Source organism: Ornithodoros turicata, chromosome 2 (assembly GCF_037126465.1).
Source record: "Ornithodoros turicata isolate Travis chromosome 2, ASM3712646v1, whole genome shotgun sequence".
In the NCBI taxonomy this organism is placed as follows: Eukaryota; Metazoa; Arthropoda; class Arachnida; order Ixodida; family Argasidae; genus Ornithodoros; species Ornithodoros turicata.
Genome location: NC_088202.1, coordinates 95,540,094 through 95,567,792, shown reverse-complemented (window position 1 = coordinate 95,567,792; position 27,699 = coordinate 95,540,094). Strand labels below are relative to the sequence as shown.

Genomic DNA, 27,699 nt, shown 5'->3' with positions numbered 1-27,699 from the left:
GTTTCACACCTTTAAAGGTGTAAAATAGGTGTATTAACAAAGATCACACCCCTTTCACACCCTACAACTTTGTTTTGGAAGTTCCTGAGGGTGTAACAATGGTGTACTACACCCTCAGGTGAAATATGGTGATAAGTGTGTCGCCTGGGTGTATAAAGGGAGTATGTTTATTTATTTATGTATTTATGTATGTATAAAGGGAGACAGAACACATACATGACAGTGCTCATCATACTCAACTGCAGTTAATGTTTGTATGAGAAAAATTGTATCAGAGTTAACAACATATATGCCAATCTCAACGAACACGGATAAGTCCTCTTCGGAAGGTTCTTTTGCAACAACACAGCCAACAGCAAATGTGTTATCATTACCAACTGCACTTTTCACGTAGACTATAGATTCTGCGTGAATATCACGGTCATGAATGTAACTCTGAATTGCTTCTGGGGCATGTTGAAGTAGTATCTCCTTGGAACCATCAGCAGATGTGGCATTTCTGATGAAGGGTTGCGACCACACATACATTTGCTAAAATTGATGTCATCTTGCTAATGAAAGGGTTATGTTCCTAAAATTCCGAGTTTTTCTAGCAACGTCTTTAAAATGCTAGTGTTTCCCTTCGAAACGCATACACCATAGAGCTAAGAGAGGACCAAACATCCTGATGAGTCGCGGTTAATGAACAATGTAATGCATTTTACAGGGGTTAGATATTTGTGGGTACCACACTGCAAATCCTTGAAGAAACGAATAAATGCAACGTTCTAAGTGATTAACATGCATATGGGGGAGGTGCCTGCTCATGAGAAGGTCTACAACTTCACGAAATGCTATACATCGGCTATACATACATATGGAAAAAGCAGTTCAATAGAGGGAAGTTCCGATAGTTGTATGTAATTAACTGTGAAAAGCATTGAATGCTTTTTCCGAGATGAAATCAATTGCAATATAGCATATGCTGAAGGGCACTCCCTAGGGGGGCATTAACAGACTCCTAAGGCAATGTCTTAATTAACTTTCAATAATTAACTTTTTAATTATAAAAGCTACGAAATTGCTCCAATGAGAACATCTGATCTCTTCGGTCACCAGATACCAAAACCGTTTTCAGAACAAAAATCCGTTCGGTAGATCGACCGCAAAAAATTCGCGAAGGAACGCCATTTTTTTCTTTATTTGGTTTATTGCGCATCTTCAAAGCATCCCCCAGTGTCAGAGAGTGAAAGAGCACAGTGCCGCCTCATGCGTCGAAGATTAGCTTTAACTTGCAGAAACAAAACAAAAACACAAATCTATGGGGTGACTCTATCGCGACTGCCCTTATCTTGGGCTGCATTTTCTGTTTTCTTTTAATCTTTTTCCAGGACGCAAGAGGCGATATTGCAATTGATTTCATCTCGGAAAAAGTGATTGGTATATTTTTAAAAAATCTGCTCACACTTAGCGTGGACACCCTGTATACAGCTGCCATGCTTCATCGCCATGCACAGCTACCATGCCATACATGATTGTCTGTTTGTCGGCTGTGCATGTTTGCACACATATTTAATCACCTTGATGTGCATACATATATGGACCTCAATGTGATTATATGCAATATGCTGGTAATTGTGAATACACAGTTACCAGCATATTGCCACGAACCCAGCAGTTTTATTCAGCGTTACATCCTTTACACCCCAATTGCCATGAGGGTGTTAAAATACACCTTAAAAGGTGTGCGCCATGAACATTTTGATTTACACCCTTTAAGGTGTAAAACGATTTAGAGTGATCCTGTCAGGCCGCCTGTGGCATCTCAGCCATGTACGCATCGCTCCTCATTCAGCTGTGACCCGGATAGAAACATGCATTCTGTCCTTCTGGAAGAAACGGAGGGGACCGATTTCTCGAGCAGTGTTCGCTTTACCTGAGTCTCACGGCGGGATTAACCGGACGGATTTCGGCCTTATGAACCGCGGTATCGCTCTCAACGCGATTTTGCGGACCCTCCTTTGCGAGGAAGACACACAAGCGAAAGTTTTATTACAATATTGGACACACCCCCTTGCGAGCCGTTCTGCTACAGCTTCCATACGCCGGTCGCCAGTAACGCCCCGGTGTTTCCATGCAGCTGTTCACGCGTATCATCGGCGATTGACAGCACCATCCTATTTGCCTTCGTATTACACAGCGCAACGAGCGGCAACTACCGAAGGCGGATTGACCAAGCGTCTGCCGTCCCTTCGACGACAACTGTATCTGTCTCGCTACCACGAGCACCCCGTGACGTTCTCTGGTCCTTTGCTTGCTCTGGCCACTCAGCCTACGCGTGGTCGCCTTCATTCGTGGGGCATAATCTCAACCGATACCTGCCATTACCGCTGCCAGCGCGAATCTATCCGGCGTGTTCTGTTTGACTGCCATGTTGCACGTACATTCTGGCGCTTGGTCAGCCGTTCAACAAATATCTGTTGCCCCGTAGAGTTTCATCAACGGCGCGCAACCGACTGTTCTGCTAACAGCATGCGGGGTGGTAGTGCTGTGGACGGCTCGTTGCAGAGCTGTAGCTCTGCGTCAACGCAGCAACACTCCCCCCTTTTTTTTATTGGTGAGAAATGTGCGTGTTCTTCTGACGAGCGAACTCCGATGAGATCTTTTCGCTATTGGAGAGGATGAGTTCTCACGCAGGTGGCGAGATCATCCTTTCCTTATCGTGAGACATGGAACTGTGAGCATTGCTGGCTTGCCTCCATCAATTTCATTCGCATCATCCCATCCGATTCTACCTTTCATATGCAAATATTTGCCGGAATGACTGTACATATTGTAACCAGAGATAGCACTGACTGTAGATAGAGCTTATACATATTGTAACTAGTGTGCCTCTCACGAAGTTTTTCGCGCATGTTGTCGTCAATAAATTTTCCTATACCAAAGAGCATTGTAGGGCAACACTGTAGGACGCAGATCATACCTTGTGTGGTTTTCGTGTTGTGTAGGTTCCTCGAGACCCAAGCACTGCACTTGTATGCTTCATCAGCACTGCCGTGTGAAGACAGTATGTCTTACTGATGCTTCCACTTGTTTTGAGCTCCATTTGCAATAAACGTGAACGGCAATTTATGTAGGGGAAGCCAGACCTATTAGTCATGTCGCAACTGTTCTACAGCTTTAAACTAAACCTTAGGGAAAACACAGTAGAGCCTGGCGCCTTCATCAAGCGCTTAAGCATATTAATTTCATCTCTACTTCCACGTCGCGCTTCCACTACTACTGCGGTGCCAATATTGCGCTTGTTATCAATTGAGCTTTCCAGTTGAGCGCTTCCGAATACAGTGTTGCGTAGGCTACACCCCACTAGAGAGGCTGCATAAGTGTAGGGAGCAATTAGAGCGCCGTTATTACTGAAGGGAAACTGCTGAGCAAAGACTGCGTTCGCGGGTGAGGAAAGCGACAAGGAGTGCCCCACTGGATGTAATTATCCAGCGGCTACAGAATGTCGGAAATGCGCTTCGTTCACGTTGCCACGCACATTGCTTCACTCCCATGTGTTCTCAGAATCAGATGATGTTGACAAAGCCGTCGCGAGCTGATTCATTCGAACTTAGAGTTCACGTGAGCCTTCAAACGTTTTTAAATTTACTACGTACTGAACAGCCCGCGGAGACGAAGATTTGGTTGACATTGATGTTGGCGAAAAAAAAAAAAAAAACAGTAGGGAGAGATTGAATTCATCACACGACCAATTCGGCTACTCCCATAAACAGACCCCCCCCCCCACACACACACATACTTCAAAGAAAGAGACAATTTTATAAAATGTATTACTGTCAATACTACATGCAAAGTTCTGCCTATACGCAATGCCGCTAACAGCTAGCGGCGATTGATAACTTTAATCGAAGCGTAGGTGGGGTAAGGTTATGCTGTGGCGCGGGTGAGGCATGTAGATGAGGCCTGCAACTTACGTTGGTATTCGTTTTGTTCTTTTTGCAACCCCTGTTCATTATTTCAGGTGACGAGCTAATCAATTTCAAAATACGTCAGGTGCATGCGCGCTTCCTGAAGGGTTCAAGAGTTACTCCAAAATCATGTTGCAAAATGTGGTCGATACGGCGGTTTTGTAATTTGTTCTTGCCGTTCAGTATGTAGACAGATAATCAAAGTAGCTCATATCGTGGGCCAACAGCAAGCTAGACACCCGCCTCGCGCGGCTTTCTGTTTGGACGGGGGGGTTATTGGCAGAAAAAAACAGGGAAAGGAAAGATAAAAGGCTTGGACCGGCTCATTAAACAGCTTCGCACATATCACGAAAGACAAGCAAACCGTGCTTCTCGTAACCAAAGGTAAATGAGACGAAGCAAAGTCCACTGCTGGTTACTGATGTGTTACCATACATAAAATAACGTGTTGATGTAGGGACTTTGATGTCATACATGTATTCCCTATGGGGAACGTTCTTCTGTTACGGGACATCCGAATAGATGTATAGGAAAGCGTATTATGAGTCGAACTCCACACAGGCATCTCATAAAGCCTTCTCGGGTCGTATTTCGCGCTTTGACTCGCACATGATCCGTAATGAAATTTTCACAACTGTCCCACCTTTGAATTAGGATTTTCCTGCAGATACCGGAAAATGACACGTAGCCTGAGGGGTTTCGCCGTGCCAACGGCGAATTCAATAATAACCAAGAAATCTAATTTACATCTGACGTTCAACTCGTTGTACTTCGCATGCGTAAACTCCTTGGTCGTCTAGTAACGGAGGCTGGTTTGGTAATGATAACGCGTGACATTACTTCGCAATTCAACTGTATGACCACGAGCGTCGGTGCAGCCAACGTCACCTAGATACAAAAGGCCTGCTTATTGCCTCCTCTCCCTCCTTCGCTGCGTGGACATATAAAGTCAGAATTCGTCTGCTACTGCGATTCGCCGTTCTGCGAATTCAAGAACTCTCAAATGACTGCAGCTAACTTGGAACCTGCAGACCTGAATATGTAGACAAAAGTGCAACACGCTTTCCAGAAAATCTGTTTGGAGAAAGGTACGGAGAAAGATTTGGAGAAAGAAACATACGTTTTGCGCTTTATTTTCAAGTTTTCCCATTTAGTACGCGGGGACGTTCAATCACTATTCGCAGACGACGGTGGTTCGTCTTGATGGCCACGACCGCTGAAAGCGCGTTCGTGATTGGCCACGGCCGTTGAAAACACAGTCCTGATTGGTTTTTCCTGGGTTTTCCTCAGACGCTTTCAGACATATGTCGGCACAGTTCCCTTAGAAGTCGGCCCAGGACGCACATTCCCCCAGGGCGTGAGTCGTGACGTTGCCCACATACGTGAGGCCGACAACGGCAAGCCCTATCACCCCCCCACCACCACCACCACTTAGTTGTTACGTCACGTCGACGAGTAAGCAGGCGCAGGCTTTCTCTATCTAGGTAGTGTTGCCACAGCTGTCGGTGTGGGGATTAATTTTTGCCCATCTCACGGGTTCTTTAACGAAATCTCAGCACACGGCGCTCCATGTCCTCGCGGAGGAACACGTATTTAAGCAGCTTTTGCCCTGCCACCAATTGCATGGCGTTGTCGGCCGGTTTTGAACCCGCAACCATGGGATCGGACACTCATGTAGGCAGATACGCTGGCAACTTATCCAACGGGGACGGTGCGGACGAATTTCCAACTTCACCGCCATTCGTCGTTCGACGTTCACCTACTTCTAACACAATTTACCCCGTCCTACATTAGTACACAGTTATCTCGTTAGCTGTAACGGGTTACGTAAAGTGCTACGGTTATGAAACCGCTCTTCAAGGAAGTTTTCGATCAAGAATGACGCTGAAAGCCTCAGGAAGGCCATTGGAACATGAGCGATATCGCTCATCTCAGACAGGCATGTTTAGCCACGTGGTACGAACTAAACATTACGTCACAATAGGAACAAAAGAAATTAATAATAATCGAGTCTTTGAATCGGGGTAGCTGGTTTGATCCAACGGAAGCATTGCCGTGGTGGTGGTGACGATTCTGGCTAGCTGTTCCGAAAGCATTGTGGAAACCGCGACAAAATGCGATGACGATGAAAGATAACCGCCCTGATGACGACAACAACAGGCGGTTGTCTTTCGTCGTCAGTGTGTTTTGTCGCTGTTTCCGCCATGCTTCCGTTGACAAAAGTTCTTGACCACCATTTCTTGCCTGTTCTCCTTTCTTAAGCTTAGAACTTAACCGCTACATTAGAACTTAACTGCTACATTTTATTGAAAGTGTATTGAATTGTATCGAACTTGTACTACACAAGTTTACTTGGTTATAATAAATATCCTGATCTGAACTTAACACTGTAACTTGTGGGTCGGGTCATTACAGAAGGAGCATCACAAGAAACGCACGCTTAAAAGCGAGAAAAATAGGTTTGCATTTGAACCATAACCCTTTCCTGACACGCCGTGTACGTACTTTTCACTAATCGATGTGCGAATTATTATCGAATTATCAACCGTGCTTTAGTTGGTCGTGTTTTCACTAGCGCACCTGTACTTTGCCTTTTTTCTCTCTCATGATTGAGGTCTCAGAGAGGCTGCAACAACGACGGAAAACAAGTGTGTGCGATAAAAGCCACACTTCGGCGAACGGTAGGAGCAACAGCAGCAAGAGGGTTTAGTGTTCTTTTCCCCCCTTTATTTTTTATTTTTTTGTAGGAAACAGGGGAAGTTTTCCGAGAGCTGCTATCACAGCTGCTGCCTTGTGTACCAGACAATGATGTAAACTTGGAAACATAATGACAGAAACTAAAAGGGAAGTTTGGCGCATTAACGGCATGTTTTACGAAGGTGGCTTGCGATAGGATTACCTCGTCATCGTAGCTGGGCACTAGTCCGGTAGCCAAGTGTCAATAGAAGTCGTGGCACAAGTGTTGTGATATTTTGTTGGCCATTCAGCTTCTAGCTTGCTTTTTGTCTGTAATGATCTTGCGGTTTAAGGTGGAATATTTTCTGTCGAAGGAAATGCCAGAACTTTGTTTTTAAAAATCATAACGTTACTGTAATTGTTGGCTGTGGTGCTTTAGAAAGTTTTGCGATCGGTGTCGGGATATAATGGAGAGGCCATTGGTGGTTAAGTGCTTTAGTACCCCACGGGTCGGGGGTGTTATAGTTCGAAGTTCTGAATGCTGTGAAATGTGGTGTGGATACAACGGCCTGGCCCTTAGAGTGCCCTTTATTACTACGATCATCACATGGGTAGTTAGTAGTGGTACAACGTGCTTACGCACAGCACAAATAACACAGACTGGAGAAACAAAGAACACCTGTCCTGTCTAAGTTGTTTGTGTGTGCGCAGCGTCGGTCGCATTTGGAACGCCATCTATGAAACTGATTAGGATATTTAATATATCGAAGTAAACTTGTGTAGTACAAGTTCAATACAGTTCCAATACAATGTAGCACAAACTAAATACACAAAATGCTTACACAACAGAAGTCACACTCTAAGACAAGCTAAAACAAGCGTAATATGCTTACATAACAGAAGTCACACTCTAAGACAAGCTAAAACAGGTGTAATATTCCCAAAGAATCCCACAAAAGAACGCCACTAAGGGAGCCAGTGGCAATTCATGCAGACACCGCCGCGGCGGACACAAATGTACCGTGTCGACCATCTTCGGAGGAACTCTGTTTCTCCAAGTGTAACAAACTGGGTCTCCAAGAAAATGACTACCTGCTTGTGGAGCGACATGAGGAGAGGGTACTGAACGCGAAGGCGCCTGCTTTGAGCTACCGCTCTGCATCTGTTCTTCCACAAGACGTACCTTGCCACTACAACGAGCAGAAGAACAAACTGATATCACTATGTTCGGCGTAGGCCGACAATCTACGTGGCTATTTTTTGTCGTCCGAAAAATACTTAGATATTGAACGAACGAATTTGAAAGGTCAGCGCTGCTTCCGCAGCTGCACGGGCTCCAGCGGAAACGAAGGAATGAGAGGAGGGCGGTATTCAGAGGAGAAAGGCACGCACCGTCCAGACGCCCCGAACTCTCTGAAACGGCCGCGGCATTCCTTTTCTCGAGGTCGCGCCTTCATTGGATCTTAGGGAGTGACGCTTTCTCGTTTTTCCAGAAAGGGAATCCCGGCATACTCTCAACGTGCGGCGTCTGCTCTCGCCATGTATTCAATCGAATAACAGTCAAACTATGCCACTCTTGCGCGAGGGAATTTCCAAACGGTGGTCAGTGGTTCACGACGGACAAAGTAACACTGTAGCTTCGAAAACGACTGGAACCTACGATTAGCCATTCATTTCAGTATGTTGCTCTTTCTTACTGAATTATGAATCTCCTATCACGAGGACTCGCACCAATAAGCGCTTCAAACTGCTGACAACGTGTAGATGTAACAAGCTTTCTAGCTTGCAGTGCACTCGCTTGTCTTGCAGCAGCCCAAACGCTACATACACACGGAAAACTTCGGACCACGGTTGCATTGTGCAGGAGATCGTGTCAGCGCAAGCCTTAGAGCCACACTGTCGGTTGATTTTCCCCTGGAAGGCCTAGTGACAACGTGACTACGTGACAAGACTCCTACTGGACATGTGACTCATGTCAAACGTTTCTGAAACAGGGTAACGCTTTGACTCGAAAAATCGCAGCAATCTTTTTAAGTGCCCTGGTAAGGGCATGCTATACCTTCATAGCAAACATCATCAAGCTACTAGACTGCACACTTGACTGCTTACTATTAATGAGCAACGCTCCTTAATAGTGCACTACAGCATGCTATGTCGACTAGTATCATGCCATACTTTTATCATGTCTCCATCTAATAACCAGGAGATCAATTAATACTCGTGCATATTCACCCCATGAAAAAAAAAAAAAAGAAAGGAAGAAGAAACAGTACTGTTTCTACCCCACGCTAAGCCCACCCTCCACCTTTTTATCGACACACTCTCGATGCACAGCATGTTTGCTGGAGAGATCTTGCCGACACCACTTCCCAAGCGCGCGGCAGCTCTACACGCATGCGACACGCGTGACGATATTAAAAGGCTGCAGCCATTAATCAAAGCGCTGACGCGGGCCCAGGATAAAAGGGTGGGAGGCAATTAGAAGGGCGGAGAAGAAGGACGCACGCTGATCTTTCTTAGTTTGCGCGTCCGAACTGATGCCGTGGGACCGTCCGGTCGGTCTCCCCTCGCTTCATTAGGTCTGCCTTGCGAATCGGCCGGCGGCTGCGATATGCGGCTGCCTTAATTAGGGGGAGACGGATGATGATTTGTTCGCGGTGCCCGATGGCTGTTCACGGCGATCGTCGTCGTTGGTTCGGCAAGGATCGTTTCGCTACACGCGTCAATTAGGTTAGACGGAGCCGCAAACACTTATCGCCTCTGATGTCCTCATTTCCGACGTTGTCTATACGAGGTGGCATCTATATGATGGCGCATCTAAACATAACGCTCACATCTGTTGGAGTTGTAGAATTCCATGTCGCAGGCCTGTACTTTATCTGACGCTACCTCGTCTGGGGAATTAAGGGCTGTTATTAACAAAGTTTTTGTGTCGCCGTTGTTTCGGTTATTTCAATCTTATCAGGTTGAAGTAATTGAAACAACGGTATACACGGTTGCGGTACAACGATGACGGTAAGGTTGAAGTAACCGAAATAACCTTATAAGGTAGAAGTAAATTCGCTTTTTAGAATTTAGCACATTTCTGTTTTGGATTCTTTTAATGACAGAAACGTTCGAAATATAGGCTTTTAGATGAGCACGATCTATCTAATCTAATAAAATTTTTGAATACCATTATTGAAAATAAGCTGGAATATAGGTAGAAAATATCCTAGTGAGAAAAGCATAAGAAAAACATATTCAAATGAGCAGAAAAATGCCCCATATTTCTTTCTTCCTTTTCTTTCTTTTTCTTTTTTTGCTGAGGTGTGTTCTCCAACAAAAAAAATGAGCTCCTACGAACGAACGACGAGCGCAGGTGACCTGCAGTTCACGCAAGAGGCGCAAAGTGCATGTTCTTGAACAAGGGAAGGAGGAGGGCGCTTCGTGACGTCGGCGTTCAGGACCGATCATGTGATTTTTGGCGCAGTCCGGCGCAGCGTATGAGCTTAGAAGAGAGAGAAAGGAAACCCTCCGGGAACTGGCGACATCACGTGAGAGGATCGGGCCGGCCTTCCGACACTGCTTTTTCTCAGTGTGTGTGTGTGTGTGTTTATCGCTCAGCGACAATACACCGCAGAGAAAATATTTTTCATGGTGGCTCTTGATGGGCGGCTTGACGAATGAAGCAGCGTTGGCAATCCATGTTGTCGCTGCTTCTTTGAGGCATCTTATTTACGATGCATTTCCCGGTTATTGCCCTGATAAATTGAATGAAAGTGGCTGTGGAGTAATTCGTCCTTTTCCACGCTGACATTCTCACATGTTATATTAGAAACATTTGCCTCAGCAGTAGCATCATGAGATCCTTCATGCCATTTCTTACTGCGACACCTTTTTCCAAATAATCTTGGTGTCAATTCTTTTACGCTAGCTTTGAACTTGTCACGCGATTCTTTATAACGGGTTATTATATACTTAGAGTTAGAAGGAAAAATATGGAATTTGTTAATACAGGCTATTATGCTTGCGATATTTGATGCATGTTTCTCCCTTTCTACTACTTAACTTCCCTGGCTCCAAAATACACCGTGGCTTACAGAGGCGTCCTGAAGTCAACTTCTGCCTAGGGCAAGATAGCCGTGATCCCCCCCTCGCCCTTCTCTCTCTCTCTCTTTCATTCAAAGCTCAAAACTAGAGACCGCACAATAGGCGTAAATCCTAGGCGTAAATCCTAGGCCGAAAAAATCCTAGGCGTGGAACGTACGCTTCATCCTTACTGACAACTTGCTGAGGGACCATGTTCACCAGATGCGCTGTGACAGTCTAAAAGAGTTCAAGGACGAAGGGCTTTCAAAGCACGAAATAAGCACATGTTTTCCCTCCTTGCATCGTAAACAACGATCACATCAATATGGCGACAGGACAACAATGGAGCACGGCGAAGGAGGTCGTTCAGCCGTGACGTCGCATGACGCGCTTCACGTTAGGCTCCTCCTAATGGCCAAACTCTCTCTATAAACGGTTATGAGGACACCTGTTGTCTAGTGCCCGCTCTAGTTAAGGCTTCCAGCGCGTATGCCCCTCTCCCACTCCGTCGGGACGGCTCTGGTGACTTATCTCTAACACTGCTTGGTTTGGGGGCCCGCTGGGGAAGCTGAAGAACGAACTTAATTTACAGCATTTCTGCGAAAGTTCTGTCGACAAAGAACAGCGATCGAAAATGTGGAGCTTTTCTCATCTTTGAACGGAGCACTGCGCAACGGTGTGTGGACGGGTACGAAAGAAAAAAGGAGAGGTTTTGATCCCTATTAATCACAACCTCCTAAAGCCACATACATACGTACACATTTAACGTATGGATAATCTGAAGGGGCCTACAACCTAATTTGAACAACATTGTTCCATACTTAGTACCTGCACACGTCAGCAGGTGTCCGACCTGTAGGTCCAGCTGCATATATAGTAAACCCCATAAGCGCGTGCAGTTTTTCTGCCTGTTTATCGGCATACTACCATCCAGAAATCCTTTTAGTGCTCAGCATCGTCCCCAGTGCCCAGAGGCAGCATTATGTAATAGAATATGCTGGCATGCTACTTCCGCCAAACACTGCATTTTATTTGTTGCAGAACTTGCCGAGGCAACAACAACAACAACAACAACAAAAAGAAAAATATGGAGGGGGTGTACCCCAACGCCCCTCTAACGTGATTCCTGTAATGGTTTATGGGAGATGCAATGACTGCAAAGACCTCGTTCCTGGATTACTACGGATTAAGCTGGCAAACGTTAAGCATGACATTGTCGCGAGTGTCGAATATCAATCTATCTATCTATTTTTCGCATATGACCACAAAATAACGCAATTTACTGTTCCCTCCCTTACATGAATGACAGCCCCGAATCGCTGCAGAAGACAGAGTGTTGTGTGTGAAGCCTCAAAAAGCGTTATTACGACAGTAATTGTGCTAAAGTACCTCAGGCAAGTTGGACGACGCGCTAAGTCGAACCAGTGACTTAGACGAACTTTCAGAGATTAACGTATCGTCCTTTAAACCCGAGCTGTCCGTTCTCGACTTTGCCAAGGAAGGCTCAAAAATAACATATCTCGGCGGAAAAGAAGAATATGTTGAGGTGCCTTAACTGAAGAGCCAAAGCTGTGTTCGGCTAAGCGTGAAACAAACCTGTCTGGACTTTTTCCGAGAGACGGATTATTTTGCTCCCGGTTTTAGTGCAGGACACGGCGTGAATCGGATTACGACAGCCTCTGTTCAAACTTTGCTGTTACTTCTCCAACCTTGGCTTATATAGTTTGTTGTTCATCGGCATTAACTGAGTTTTCTTTTTCTAGTGCTCGACATTTCAGGATGGCCCTGTGCAGTCGTCGTTCTTTCTGGTTCTGAGGAGCCCACATGGAAGGCGAATTAGGAGGTAACGAACTCTTAGGGAAGCAAAGGTTTCAGCCATGATTTTTACGCGTGCTGTGGAGATACTTAGCACATGGTATACTGAGACACGGTATGCTCATGTTGCACGGCCCATTTGGAACGTGTAGCCGCCTTCACTCATCGCGTACCAATGGTGTATCAGTGTCACGCACACCATAGCATGGAGAGTTCCCGGGCAGGACGTAGTGATGACGTAACAACTATATGACAATGACAGGCTGCGATAGGCAAATCAGAAGTAAGCATATCGCGAAATACAAAGGCGAGCAACGCGAGAAATGAGACGTGATTAATGTATACAATAATCGAATAATAAGCATTCCACGCAATAAACTTAAAGGAACAGTGAAGGCTCAGTGAAGGAGGAGCAGTGTACACTGTTTTCCTTTTTGTCTACACCGTATTGTGCTCCAACCGACACATAACGTGCATTCTTCCACAAGAACGATGAACACAACGAAGCACAGCTGTGACGCACGAGAGAGATATTTGATCTGCACGACCTTCAGAAACGCCTCCCCTCCTTCAGAGAACTCGTAAGTGAATGAGGGATGCTGACGTCGCTGAGTGAGCCCCATGAAGAGCGTGCACCGCAAGTCGCGCCGCGCCGTGCTCGTAGAAGACGAATTTTCAGTGGGAGATAAGGCCTCACGGCTGTTCGCCACGGTGACGCTACTTCACACGGACTTGATTACATCACGCCAGACCGTCGGCCTTCGATTGGGCCTTCAAAGTTACCTGCAAACTATTTTCTACACTCGACCGCTTGCTTCTTGGACCAGCTCGCGTGACTGAGTGGTTAGCTTGCTGGCCATGTCACGTCGAGACTGGGAGGTACATGGCTTCGAATCCCCGTGCCGACTGTGCTGTCTGGGATTTTTTCCTGGGTTTTCCTCAGACGCTGTCAGACATATGTCGGCACTGTTCCATTAGAAGTCGGCCCGGGACGCACATTCCCCCTAGAGTCGTGACGTTGCCCACCTCTCTGAGGCCGATAACGGCGAGCTCTTTCACGACCACCACTTGCTTTTTGGACTTGGGATGTGCACATAGTTGCAACTTTTTGACGTGAAAACATTTGTAAGTTCGTTTTGGTAGCCAGGTCAAAATTGGCGATGCAACGAAATTATACCGAATTTCATGACGCGACAACTCGGTGAGAAATAAACCGATAGCAATCAACAGGCTAAATCCAGATAGCTTACACGTGTAAGATTCTATCTGATAAGGTCATTGCGGCTGCTGACGGAATCTCTCGGTATGGCGGGCGCGTGTTAAAGAGACGGAAATTCAATTTCAATTTCAATTTATTTCCTTGCGGTTGGGAGAGTAGCAAAAAGCCCATGAGGCTTGACACCGGCTCCTCCCCCAAATTTCACCATTTACAGCAACAATACAGTAACGATCATAGCGTACAGAAAAAAAGAAAACAATATTGTAACAATAACCAAGTGAGAAAAATGGAAAGAAGAAATATAATGCCTATGATACAAACAAATCAACTAACAGTTCAAAATTGACCCAATTAACAGTTAAATACCCAACATAAAGCGACAGAGCATTCCTTTTGACATCAACAATGGGTCCGGCGACGTACCAACAAACTGATTAAAAATAAATGGTGACATATACGTCAATGACTGCTTGCCGTAGTTTGTTCGATGCAATGGGACACACCAAATCCTATGTCGAAAAGAATACATAGATGTCAGCGTAGTTAACTGACATAGTTCTAGAAATGACGTGTTATTTTCACGGACGCTTTTTGAATAAGTTAAGGTAAGCTTATAGTTGTAGAATTTCGGTATCGGAATAATATTGTACTGTTCAAATAATTCAGCAGTATGAGACAGTCGACTGACACCAGCAATAATCCTTGTAGCCCTTTTTTGCAGGACAAACAGCTCGTGAATATTTCCAGCCGTCGTTGTTCCCCACACTAAGAAACAATAATTGTACCGTGAATAAAATAAAGAATTGTAAAGCAGCAATTTAATGTTACCTGGAAGAACACAACTATGTCTGCCTGAAACGCCATTTATAGCAGCAAGTTTTTTGGAGACATAAGATACATGGTTGTCCCATTGCAGATGTTCCGAAAATATTACCCCTAAACATTTAAAGCTAGGTACTACATCAAGTTTATGACCGTCATAATTGACAGAAACGTCTTCAGTTATGATTTTCCCTTTAGGTCGAAACAGCAACACCTTAGTTTTTGCCGTATTGAGACTAAGGGAGTTACATTCGGACCATTCTTTGAATTGTTTAAGGGCGTTATTTGCTGCTGTTACAACTTCCGTAACAGATTTGCCAGAAAAAAGTAGTGTTGTATCATCGGCATATATAATGAAAATCTATAGGGTACGCGTACCTTGAGGAGAGTCTATCTCGCGAACGCGTGAAGATAGGACGCCGATCGAGGTGTCGTTGGAAAGCGCTCGAGATGTTCTACCTGGACCTTAAGCGATATCGGCTTCAGCAACAATAACCCAGGTTTTATAAATGTGCAAATTTGAAGTATCAAAATTTTGCCAGAATGCCAGCATACATGAAACTAAAATGTGATCACAATCCAAGGAAACGGCAATCAGAAGAAAGGCCGGCTCCAGAGGAACCCAAAAACCAGTCCAGCACCGAGCGATCGAGATAGCTCCGGGGAGCCGAAAGAGATTAGCGGCGGAGGCAAATTTGGCTGCCGGCGCGCACAGCGAGCCCTTACCCTCTAATAATAAATGACCAATGAATGGAATAAATAAATGAATAAAGACTTGTACTTCGTTCTCGAAAATTCCGCAAAAGAGCAAAGGAATCAGAGATCGTGACATTTTCATGCAAAGCACTACCGCTCGGACACCAATGAGTCCGCCTTAATTTTTCATTTTATTTTTCTCGTATGTTCAAAAACTTCGAGAGGAACGAGCCTATAATAAAGCACCGAATTTCCAGGTGCTACAAACCGCTTTCACCACTGCTGCCTGCATGCAACAACACAGGAATGTAAAACTTTTAACTGGAACCGAGGCATCGCTGCTTATATCCGATCTCATACAAGTCTTCCTGACGGAGTCCCCCTGGCTCAACTAAAGTATCCTCGACCAGCAGCAGGGTATGTCGTGATACCCACAGCTAATAAAGCGGCGTTTCGTGGACTGCCTGTCTAATCATATTAAGACACTGACGACGGAACAATAAACTAAGAGTTCCTCGTGCACTGTCTCCATGGCGCACCGGAGCATATAGGATGGCCAACAGACGACTAATCAAAATAATGGCTCGGGATGGGCTTCTGTCGATGCATAATTGAGTGGAGGGGGCGACACCACTCTAGCCACGATGAAATGTTGCAGGGAAATAGCGGCACAACCGGCCTGCATTAGTAAGACACCGCGCGTATCATTGAAAGCGGGCAGACTCGCATGGGAGATGCAACTGTGGGTGACATAGCTCGTGACTTTTTAATTTGGCCGCAGCATATTACACTTTGCGCACGGCCTTTTTTTTTTTCGGGCTTTTAACGTGCCTTCTCCGCCTACTGAAGCCTACTGACGCCCAAATTAATAAGTGAAAACGAAGTGTGCGCTGCTTTTAGGTTTTCTTTCGTGTATAAATATATCATACGGAGGCGATACACGCCCGTCTAGCTTGTTGCCACGTTGTGGTAAGACAGATAGAGCATTTGGTGATTACGAGGCGGACTGTGTTTACGCCTGAGCGAACACAGGTTCGGAGTTTTCAAGCATGACCTTTAGAACAGTTCTATACTGATGATTGAATGTCCGCTATTTTTAGCATTCGGTTCTCTACAGGGTGAACGCAAAGTTAAAGAGCCATTGTGTCTCAAATTATATGGCTAACCTTCATTGTGGATAGATCCCTTCCACATTGCTTCCTCTTTGCAGTAAAATATTTATTTACTTCGCAGCGTGACATTCCAATATATTGACGAATCAGGAAACTGTGCATCAGGAGAAACTATACCACACAGTGCATACATATAGATAGAGATTTTACACAGACATAATAATAACGCCTGATAGCGCTCTATATTTTTTAAATTTACTTATCAACTTATCACTTATATATAACGCTTGAAATTAGATAAAAGAACCTTGCTCTTGATATTTCTAGTGGCTGGCCGCATCAAGCACGTTCATATTGTTGCTTCTTGTATACAGCTTATTTTATCTTCTAGGCTTTCCTAGCTAAAACTTGCTGTTCCACTTCTAAAACGCACAGTGAAGGTTGCAAGACTTTCGATTAGGAAAAGTATAGTTCAAGACGTTATTTGAAAACGTTAATGTAAACATCACACTGGGGAGCTAGAGCAGAGAAGAAACGGTTATATATGCCCATATGCCACAACCTTACTTCAAATTTTCCTAGCAGCTTACACACCAAAGCCATAGCTCCACCTTTAAAACCGCTTTTTGCCCTTTCAATTTACTCATGGTGGTATATATATATAGAAGTTTGCAAAGTAAGCACATAATAGCGTACTACTGCTTTAGTCAGTCCTTCCGAAGCTGTCTATGCTAACTGTCCGGATGTAAGTATCACAAGACAGAAGTCAAGGGATCTGGGTCCTTACACTGAGTCAGCCCCGATTGTCTTTTGAAGTGGCCTTTGTCTTACTGTGGTGGGCTCCTCCCTTTGCCAGACATATAACTGTTCGACATTGCGTGCTAGGCAGCCGTTCCACAGTGTGCAGCCCGTGCCGTCTTCTTTTAGAGTGACTGCCGTTCCGTGCTCATGGCTTCGTGACATCCCCCTATCGCATCGCACGATATGTGCGCAACTGCGGAAGCCCGCTGTGTAGGGTGTGTTACTGGGAGATTCGAAGAAGTTGACTTTCGGCATCATGGCATAATGCTTTCACCAACCCTACGCGGTGAGGACTAATCAAACCAGAAGTTGTTTTCATGAGCAACGGGTCAGCTGCAGAGGGTGTGAAGCAAGCGGATTTTTTTTTTGAATTCTCCATTTATCTATAGGTTAAGCTTTAAAGCATAGTTAAATCATAGTTTTAGCTAACTTATGAGGACTTTATCTCGTAAAATGCGGCACACACGAGCTCGTACACAGAATTCGTGTTTTAAAACATTAGCCTTAGTATTTGGTGCGATGAAATGAGTTATACATAGATGTGCCTTCTGCTTTCGATGTCATGTATTTTATACGTGCTGCTTGAGTGCGAAACCGTTGGCGGCTATATCGTAGCGAGTACCAAAAATAGAAAGAATCACATATAATCGGGAAGCATTTTAGCGTGCGGTTGATTGAGCCTTCACAGATATACTGGAGGAAACATATATTTTTCATGCGCCATGACGCTGATGTTTTGGAAAATTGGAAGAGCGTTTCACCTGACGTGCTGAACCTACACAGACTCCCGGATGGCAGGCGTGTTATCAATCCATGTCATGCGCTTCTGTAGTGTGACGTACTTATGTCAATTCATGTGACGCGCTCTCTGATTGCCTATGTTATTTCTTAACTTATGTCAAGCTCTTCTTAGTGTGCCTGAATTAATCCACGTCTGGCTATTAATCATGCCATGTGTTTATTATTTTGTCATGTCGTGCGTTCTTCTAGTGTTTCGTAAGTAATTTTATGTAATGTGGAAAACCTGCCCACTTCATCGTCAAAATATAACTGTTGCTGTTGTTATGTAATGCGCTCCCTTATAATTAGGGTTCCGCGTTTTGGATGTTTGTTTTGGGCAGATTCGGCGTATGTTTTTCGATGTTTATTGATTTTCGAGAAATCGGTGTTTTTCGATGTTTTTCCTTGCGTGTACATGGTTTACCCGACAGTTAACGGCGCATAGCAATTACAATGTAATTTCAGTGCTGTGCGCGTCTAATGCAGCCTTAACAACAACAACCAATGCGAATTACCAGTTTTGTGAAATCACAAGAAACTTTATTGTTCCACAGCGAAGTGATGGCGCATTCACGAAACCAACGAAAGCACAACTCATTTAAGCTTATAGTAATAAGTGCAAGCATACTTGCCGAGGTTCCTGTCAGACATTGCTGCGCGCTCTTTAGTTCGCGAGTTCTATAAGTGCTGCAAGAAATGACCGGAAGGCGTTTGTTCAGGTTCTTCGTTACGAGGATTCTTCATATTCACGTGGCGCCGCGATTGCAGGTGCTCTGATATGCGCGCCTGAGAGTTCAAAATCTTAATTTTCCCAAACGTAGTCCGAGGCCCTATTCCTTTTTCTTCCCATCTAGGGTGCCGCGGAAAAACAGGGCCGCCGTAGGTGGAAAGTGGAGGTGTATGTACTGTCGTCACCTCTCCACTAAACAACTAAAGGCCTGTGACCGAGATTGTACTTGAGGTCACGTCCCTATAAGGCTCACAAACGCTGTGGGGCAACTACAATGGCAGAATGAGATTGCCACCAGCGCACCCGATCCGGGACAAAGGGATTGACCCTGGAACACTCAATGTGGTCGCAGGTCATCCAACCATATAGCAAATACCAAGAAAGAAGAGCAATAAAGGAAAGGCTGCTTGGTATGTTGGAATCTTAAGCTGGGCATGTGCTGCAATCCGCCACTTGCGACAAAGATACGTTGCATGCGCACATCCCCCTCTTCCTCGTGCTTCCCGCCGGGTTTCGAACTGGCTGGAAAACAAACGCCATTACGCCGCTGCTGCAAGCTTTTACGGCTGTACGAATGATTATGTGGAGGGCAAGAAGTTGCGTTTTTTAAAGGTTTCCGTGCGATACGTTATGTCCTGAAAAACCCGAATCGTGGGTTCGGGCTATGAAAAGACAGCATATCAATTGCGAGACATGACAGCATTTCCAGCCGTCCAGGAAACAAACGAATTTGCCCAAAGCTTTTCGGAAGCTTCCCAACACAAGATTAGTATTCGATGCGACTGAAGTCAGAATCCAGAGGCACAGAAACAAACTTTTTCGCGTTATCAACATTACAACACATATAAATCAGTTGTTGACTGTGACCCAGAAGGTTACATTAGCCTTGTTTCCCGGCCTTGGGGTGGGTCCATATCTGATGTAGACATAATGCAGAGTAGAGGATTGTAAGGTCGCCTCGAAGCTGGTGATGCAATATTGGTAGATAAGAGCTTCAATGTTTCTTGTCTCCCCCAAGGAATTGAAGTGTACAGTCCACTATAAGTAGGGCGAGAGGAGAAGCCCAAATATCCAAGAGGTATCCGATATCCGAAGTACAAGAGAAATTGCTAGTGTAAGAGTGCATGTTGAACGCGTGATCCGACGTGTGAAAGAATTACACATTCTTGATCGGGCCTTTCCCATCAGCATGGTGGACATTGCTGAGCAGATATTTTGTGTATGGTGTTACCTTAGTAATTTCGAAATATCCTTAATAAATGTGGTCTAACACGAAACAGGGAAGGAATTAAACAGACACAGTATGTATGGGGCCGTCCTAGAGGAAGGCCCAGGAGAAGGAATTAAACAACTGTGCATGTATTATCGTATTATCATAATGTAACCTGTGAAAGTTACCCTATGATGAACAAAGTAATGAGTCAGCCTTCATTGAGAACAGCATTCAGGAAAGTGTTTGTAGCACTATATACATTTACTACATTCATTATAAGCACTGACTATACACATTATATATATTCTGTACATACATTATATTATCACACTATACATTACTACATATTAAGATTATACGAATAAGACCAAGACATTAAGGCTATATGTATTATACTCATTCACTATATGCACTACAAGTTACAATATATACACTCATTTCGCACTTCACGACTGGAACCTCCTTAGACGGAGCTTCAACTTCCTGATACTGTCTACGACATAGTACCCATTATACTTTTTGTGTGGGCCAAGGCTCCCAGGCGGCGAATGCGTTTGGTTAGAGCTTGGATGAGAACATGCTAAAAAAAAAAAAAAAACTGTCCACCCGAACTCCAAGAACGGAAACGGGGTGCCGTCCTCTTCGATCATGGGCAAAAATTATCACTCTCCTCGATCAGAACGACAAACACCCCAAGAAACAGTCAACAAGACGGCAAGAAACAAACGACGATATTTCAAGAGCGTTCTAACCGAACACTCTCGGACGAAGGGAGCACTATAGTTATTTCCGCGTCCAACAGACGGCGCCAGTTTCTCCGCAAGTGGTGGATTTATCTGTCATGGTTCCTGAAATGTTCCTCTGTATTCGATGTTTTTCGATTAAAACCGAATGAGGGAAAATTTAACCGGCGTATGTTTTTCGATGTTTTTCGATTAAAACCGAAAACGGGGAACCCTACATAATGTTCCCCTGTCATATCTGCAGTATTCGATCTCCTTTCAGTGAACAAGTAAATGTATGTTCACGATTCAAACACACCCTCAATACACCCTGTATCACACCCTCACCGAGATTTTCCAGAAAAGGGTGTAATACACCATTCACACCCTCAAGAGCTCTCAAACAGATTTTTAAGGTGCACACTGCTGTGTACAGCCACTTTACACCCATTACACCTTTAGTGGTGTGAAAAGATTTAGAGTGTGCAACGCTTGCCACATGGGATATCTTCTGCAAGCGAAACACATGGTTTTTCGCTGTCAAACATTACATTTGGAGTGCATTTCGCCCCTAGCTAGCCGTAGCATTACGCAACGTACACTACTCGATGTCCAGACACTTAATTGACTAGCAAGAGGATATTGACTACAGCAAGGAACAGATTCCGCTAGTAATCCCCTCACATTTACGAATGGTTCACTACGCCGTTCGGAACAGGTGGCAGCGTTGTCGGTAATTGTTGGGGGACTGGACCCCAGCAGACTAATGGGCCAGTCCCGCTATCAGGACCGCAGGCTGACAGCGCTCCCAATTAGTTTGTTCTTCGCAACATCCGAAAGGCACTCTTCCCCTTCGAGACCTCAACTGCACGAAGAAAGAAGTCGGCTAAACACGGTTGCCTGCCCTGCGTTGCTTGTTTTCTTTCCTGGCTGCCGAGAACATTCGTTTTCGCTGCGATTGCACCACGCTATTCGCTTTCGGCGTTCCGGGTACCGCACGCATGTTTTCTTCGTAGAGTGACGTGAGCGACGGTGTGCCGATGTACGACTAGAGTCCCTGTAAGGGATGCACGTAAGGATCCTCGCGATTTTCTTCCGCATTTCTTTTCTTTGCTTCGTACTATTTGTCTCGTAATGTTCGCATTTTATTCCACTCTGGAAAAACCTCTGAAATCTGATAATGTGGAGTATATTCCGAAAACAAAATAATATGACAACGTATCTTTATTCGCGATGTATTAATTTTGGCGAATCGCGCATTCAGTCATATTTGCGAAATTATTCGCGAGTATTTAATTTCGCGGTTCCAGGGTTTCCTTTCTCGGGATAAACGTCAAGCTGTGTTCGCGAGTACAATTTTTCGCGATTTTTTAGTGGTCGCGAAATTCGCGAAAATTAATACATCGCGAGTAAAAATACGTTTACAGTATGTGTACGACGATCCTGAACAGAGAAATGAATGATCTCGTCATGTCAAGCCAATTGCGAATTCTATCTGCATGATATCTGCTGCTCCTTTTTGTCGATGCCTAAATACTGTATCGTTTTTGCATGCAGTACATCCATGGAATCTTCAAGCACTTGAACAACATTAGAAGGAGAAGTATTTTGCAGCCCGCTTTGCAGGATACATTGTTCGGGCACTGCAGTCTCTTCTCGTGTACGGGTCATTATTCTCTTGTATCAGTCATTCCAACGAGCTAGTTCAATGTATTCGCAGCACTCGTTAGTATGTAGTACTACTCTTTTAAAGTAAAATAGTGTAAGAGAAAGAGCGCGCGCGCATGCGCATAACATGAAAGACCTTTCGCTCCGGAGCTCCAGATTACTAAGCGTCATGGTATATTAATAGATTTTTTTTCCGCTATCTCAGAAACGAATATACTACAAAAAGCATGATAGTCGCTTCATCGTTCGGTGCTGTTAATGAGACGTGCACTACACAAATTTTCGACGATTCATGATTCGCCGTACAGTTGATTGTAACACCAGCAAATTCATACCATCCACCAGTTCCTTGTATAATGCTCCACGTACAATGGGGTAGGGTACCGCACCACCGCGGTGAAACGCCCCAACTCATCGTCATCATCAGTTGTTGTTGTTGTATGTTTGCGGTGGCGAAGACGACCGGCGATACAAAACAAGAGGCTCAGGAATCATCAAGCTCGGGACAGGTTTAACATTATCATTCCAGCTGGAGTTTCGGCAGCATTTTAGAGACATGCTGTAACGTCGTCGCAAGCGGATGCATATTTGGACGAAACGGAACAGGAGCGCGAACAAAAGCTTAGAACTACACTCCGAGGCGGCTAATTATTATGCAAATCTCCTACAATCCAGTCAGGTCTACAATTTCTCTCTACAGAAATGTCAATCTAATTTCTAAGGAGTTTAATTAAGGAAAATTTCGTACAAAATATTAAGCTGCATTATTATTCTACTTTCGCTACTGCGATTAAAATTTTCTGGTGTGAAACATCACTTAGCAGCTTACCTTTCTATTCCTTCGTGCGATATGACATAATTTGATTTGACTTCCGATTCACCTCTTCATTACGAAACTTTTGCCCTTGAGCACAATCGGATCCTAAAAGCTTCCCTTTATAAGCTGTTTATAGCTAAAAAAATGTGCGTGCAGACACCAAACGTCATTCTACGATCGAATCATATCGTAGCCTAGGATGCTGAGTAAAAAGCTACTGTGTACGTTTCCTATACGTTCCACGTTCCTTTATCTCAATTCGTTGACACATAATTTCTATACTCATCAAACTTGAAATGAAATAAGAGTCAATGAGGGTGACCCCTATCCAAATCTGACCGTGTTGCGTAGGTGCTCTCTCTGGGTTTGCCGCAGACACTTTAAAGGACCGCTGTAGAACCCCACCATAAATTTTTCGGTTTTGCCTGCGACACGTTGCTGACAAAGAACATGCGTTCTTGCACGAGAACAATGATCGAAGATGATCTGTACAGCGCCTTGATTTGCGCGGTCCCTAGCGTACCCTACCTTCCTTTCGGGATCGCGTAAGAGGACAGTGAGTTTTAGTATATCGTACGTAAGGGATAGCGTGGTGGTTCTGCGCAATGCGCAGAGCTCTGTTTATGTCTTGTGCGTGCACGGAACCACCAACGATATCCCTGACGTACGTTACGGCGATAGCGTACGCTGTACTAAAACTCTCTAATGAGCGAGGTTGACGTCACGCAGCGGGACGCAATGGGAGGGAAGGTCGTGTGCTGTGGCAGTTGAATTTCTAGTGTTGGTGGCGGTGGTGCTTGATGTATCATCGTGTTTTGAGTTGCTTATCTTTTGACGCGTGCATGGGCGACCGGTATCGGGTTAAAGATAACAGGCGAGTGCAGCGCCACAGGTTGTATTTAAGGACTGACACTGAATAAACGGGTCTTCTTGTTGACTTGAAACCTCGTCTAGTCTGACTAGATACTACAGTGACGACGAAGATAGGATTGCCGGGGTGCAGGGAACTCCCTTTGCGGATTCCAGTAATGCAAGAGGCTTCCAGTAACACAGAGCAGCTGGTCCTTTGAGCAAGAAAGTCAACGGCACCGCCGACAGTATGTCAAAATTTTGGGAATTTGAACCACATGTGGAAGGCGGAGATGAGGACTTTGTATCCTACATCAAAAGATTTGGGCACTACGGGAAAGTGACTCAGATAGACGACGAGAATTTGAAGACGTCGGCTCTCATCACCGCTATTGGGAAGCGGGCCTACAAGACTTTAAAGGATTTGCTGTTACCGGAAAAACCCGAGGAAAAGACATAAGATGAGTTGGTCAAGGCACTGAAGGACCACTACGCGCCAGGAAGCCAGGTTATTGCGGAACGGTTCAAGTTCAACCGCCGTTATCAGAGAGAAGATGAAAGTGCGTCCTCCTTCGCAGTGAAGCTCAGGCATTTGGCTGCCAAGTGCGACTTCGGGGCTTTCCTGGACGAAGCTCTCAGAGACAGATTGGTGGCAGGATTGAAGGACCCGGGGATACAAGCAGGACTGCTGAAGAAAAATGACTTGAAGTTTTCATCGGCCTGTGAGTTCGCGAAGGGCGTGGAACTGGCCCAAAAAGAGTCTAAAGCATTCCAGCCAGGGGCTGCGGGGACTCCGAGCAACGACACGGTCCACGCCGTGAAGAAAGCGTCGGAAAAAACCATAGCGGTGAGTGAGAAAAAGAAGCCTCCAGTGAAGGGGAGTTGTTTTCGATGCGGATCGCAGCATGCTCCAAGTGCATGCCGGTTTTTGAAGTATAAGTGCCATACATGTAAACGGGTCGGGCACCTAGCAAGTATGTGTAACCCAAGATTTCAAGATGATGTGCATAATCTAGATGAGCATAATCGAGATGAAGAGCAGGTAACTCTGTATGAGGTCGAGGGAAGCAAAGCGGCTAAACACCGTACGATGTCGAAGTCTTTATTAGTAACCAGTCAGTGAAAATGTAAGTTGCATGGGGGCTGCCGTATCCATTATATCGGAAGATGTCTGTTCAAAGCTGGGATTAGAGGGAGAGCTTCAGCCTTGCGCATTGCGACTGAGAACGTATGGCGGAACTCCGTTAAAGGTGATGGGCAAGTTGGACGTGTTTGTCGAGTATCAAGGACAAACAAAAAGGCTTCCCGTCGTTGTTGTGCCTGGACGAGAACCGTCTTTGCTCGGACGCAACTGGTTGGAAAAACTAACGTTAAACTGGGCCACTATCTTCAACATTGGCAAGAAGGATAGAGCGAAGCAACTTGTAAAAAAGTACAGTGCTGTGTCTGCACCGGGCGTCGGCTTGATAAAAGGTTATCAGGTGAAACTAGTTTTGAAAGAGGGAACTGTTCCCGTATTTTGTAAGTCAAGGTCAGTGCCCTACGCACTACGTGACGTGGTGGAAGCTGAGATTCGGAACCTTGAAAGCTCCGGGGTGCTAGTTCCTCTCAAACGGGGTGACTGGGCAACACCACTGGTGGTGATACGGAAAGCGGAAAGCCAAGTCCGTTTATGTGGTGATTATAAAGTCACGGTCAACCCGTGTATCAAGACCGACCACTACCCGCTACCTGTGATTGATGACCTTTTCGCCGCTTTAGCGGGAGGCAAGGTCTTTACGGTGCTTGATTTGACAACAGCGTATCAGCAGCTGGAACTCCACCGTGATTCGCAACCGCTATTAACAGTAAACACTCACTTGGGACTCTTCAACCTTGTGCGAATGCCGTATGGCATATCCAGCGCGCCAGCCATCTTTCAGTCGGTCATGGACGAAATGCTCAAGGGCTGAAGGGCGTTGTTTGTTACCTGGACGACGTGTTAGTGGCGGGAGCATCGATAGAAGAGTGTGCCGGCAGAGTAATCCGAAGTGTCAGCGCGGCAACGTACACAGTAAGAGTTAATGACCAAGAAAAAGAGTTGTGCATGTAGATGACTTAGTCGCAGCGACATTCCGGGAGCCAAGTCCTACAGTACCGTTGCATCACCGCTGGACAACAGGCCGTATCAGGAGCCGACGACTCCGTTACCTCCTTCCAGCGAAGCTGGAAAAGACCCTCCAGACAAATTCCTTCAAGAGTCCACGTCCAGAAGCAGCGGGTCCCACGAGAGCCAAGCCTCGGACCAAGCGAGCTTCGCTCCGACAACTGAAACTCAAGACGCGCCGTCCACTGCAGCTGATGCAGCTAGTAACTCGTTGTGCAGAAGCCAGCGGACAAGACGTCCGCCTGAACGTTATGGACTGTGTGTTAATTTAGGGGGGAGGAAATGATGTGATCAGAATATTTTATTTAACATAATTATCTAAGTACACAAGTTACTTCTCAAGTTACACTTTGCTTGTAAGTAACACCATAACAACGTAGATGTTCTGCGTGTGAACTATCGTTACAAGAATGTCACACTGCTAAAAGTATGTACAATCTACCCTTCGTATGTACACATATCAGGCAAAATTCGACTGAAAAATTGGTTGTGATTATTTACACTATTTACATAATCTGAATCCCTTGTTAGAAAACCAGGTTCCTCAGAGCAACGCGCCCATACTTTACGCATATATACCGATTGGACCACTGACGCAGGAATTCCTGCTCCCCTAGCGAAAAGAGGCGGTGCTCAAGGTAATCACGGAGCAAACACATAACAAGGGTAAGTCTCGGATGCATTGCTCGAATACGGCGATTCTGAGCTACAGCCCGACATCGGAACTTCCAGAGTACGAATGACACAATTATTATGATTAGGTGGTCAAAATTACTGCGAGCGCTCACTGCAACGTTACGCCTTACCGCGAAGCGCCGGCGCACTAAAGTCCACAATGTCGACACTACAACACACTCATGTAGAACATGTGTATTTGTTTCATTTGCACCACAATTAGGGCAAGTAGAATTCCTTGTAGTTCCCCATTTGACCAGCCGATCTTTTGTTGGAAGTATACCCCAGCAGGCTTTCCAGTGAAAGTCCGCAATCTCCTGCGGCAGTGCAATCGGGTCCCGTTTACCGCTGTGCGAGAACGTGACAGTGGTGGTCCCTTCTTGAGAGCATAGAGCCTCGCAAATTCGGGATACTTGAACTTTTTCTACATCTGTATCCGGAAGGTGATCTTGTACAAGCTTATATTGCCTGATAGCCCCTTTATAAAACTCTGGTGGATTTTCTGCTGTAGGATACATATTGCCAAGACCCCTGGGTACAAGTGTCCTGCGTCCTGGTCCCAGCCAGTACATGACCAGAGGGCGCGCCGGTGAATCCACTTGGTTTAATATACCTAAAGTGTTCCTCAATGCAAACAGAGAACTGTATGTCTTCACACATGGAAGGCTCCACCCACACTCTGCTTTTGGCCTCCTCAACACATCGCGCGATAATAGGTGTTTCTGGTTCTTCCAGAAGAAGTTAAAGACTAACGTGTTCACCTTCGCAACGATCTTCGCAGGAGGAGTTATTATCCTTGCAGCATACCACAGTTTACTGCAAAATACGCATTTAATTAGATACGCACGGTCATGATAAGAGAGCTCAAAATTACTAGCAGTTTCCATCTGGCGTTCCAGTGTTTCCACAGCAGTTGTCCAGTTCCCCAGGGCAGCAC

The 27,699-nt window shown here is 45.3% G+C and overlaps 1 protein-coding gene and 1 pseudogene across 1 annotated transcript in view; both read left to right on the top strand.

Moving 5' to 3' along the window:
* The window catches only part of LOC135385814 (uncharacterized), a 261,202-nt gene that overhangs the window by 83,426 nt on the left and 150,077 nt on the right, over nt 1-27,699 (top strand). The window lies entirely within an intron of this gene.
* Nucleotides 24,192-25,893, top strand: LOC135386433 (uncharacterized protein K02A2.6-like; annotated as a pseudogene).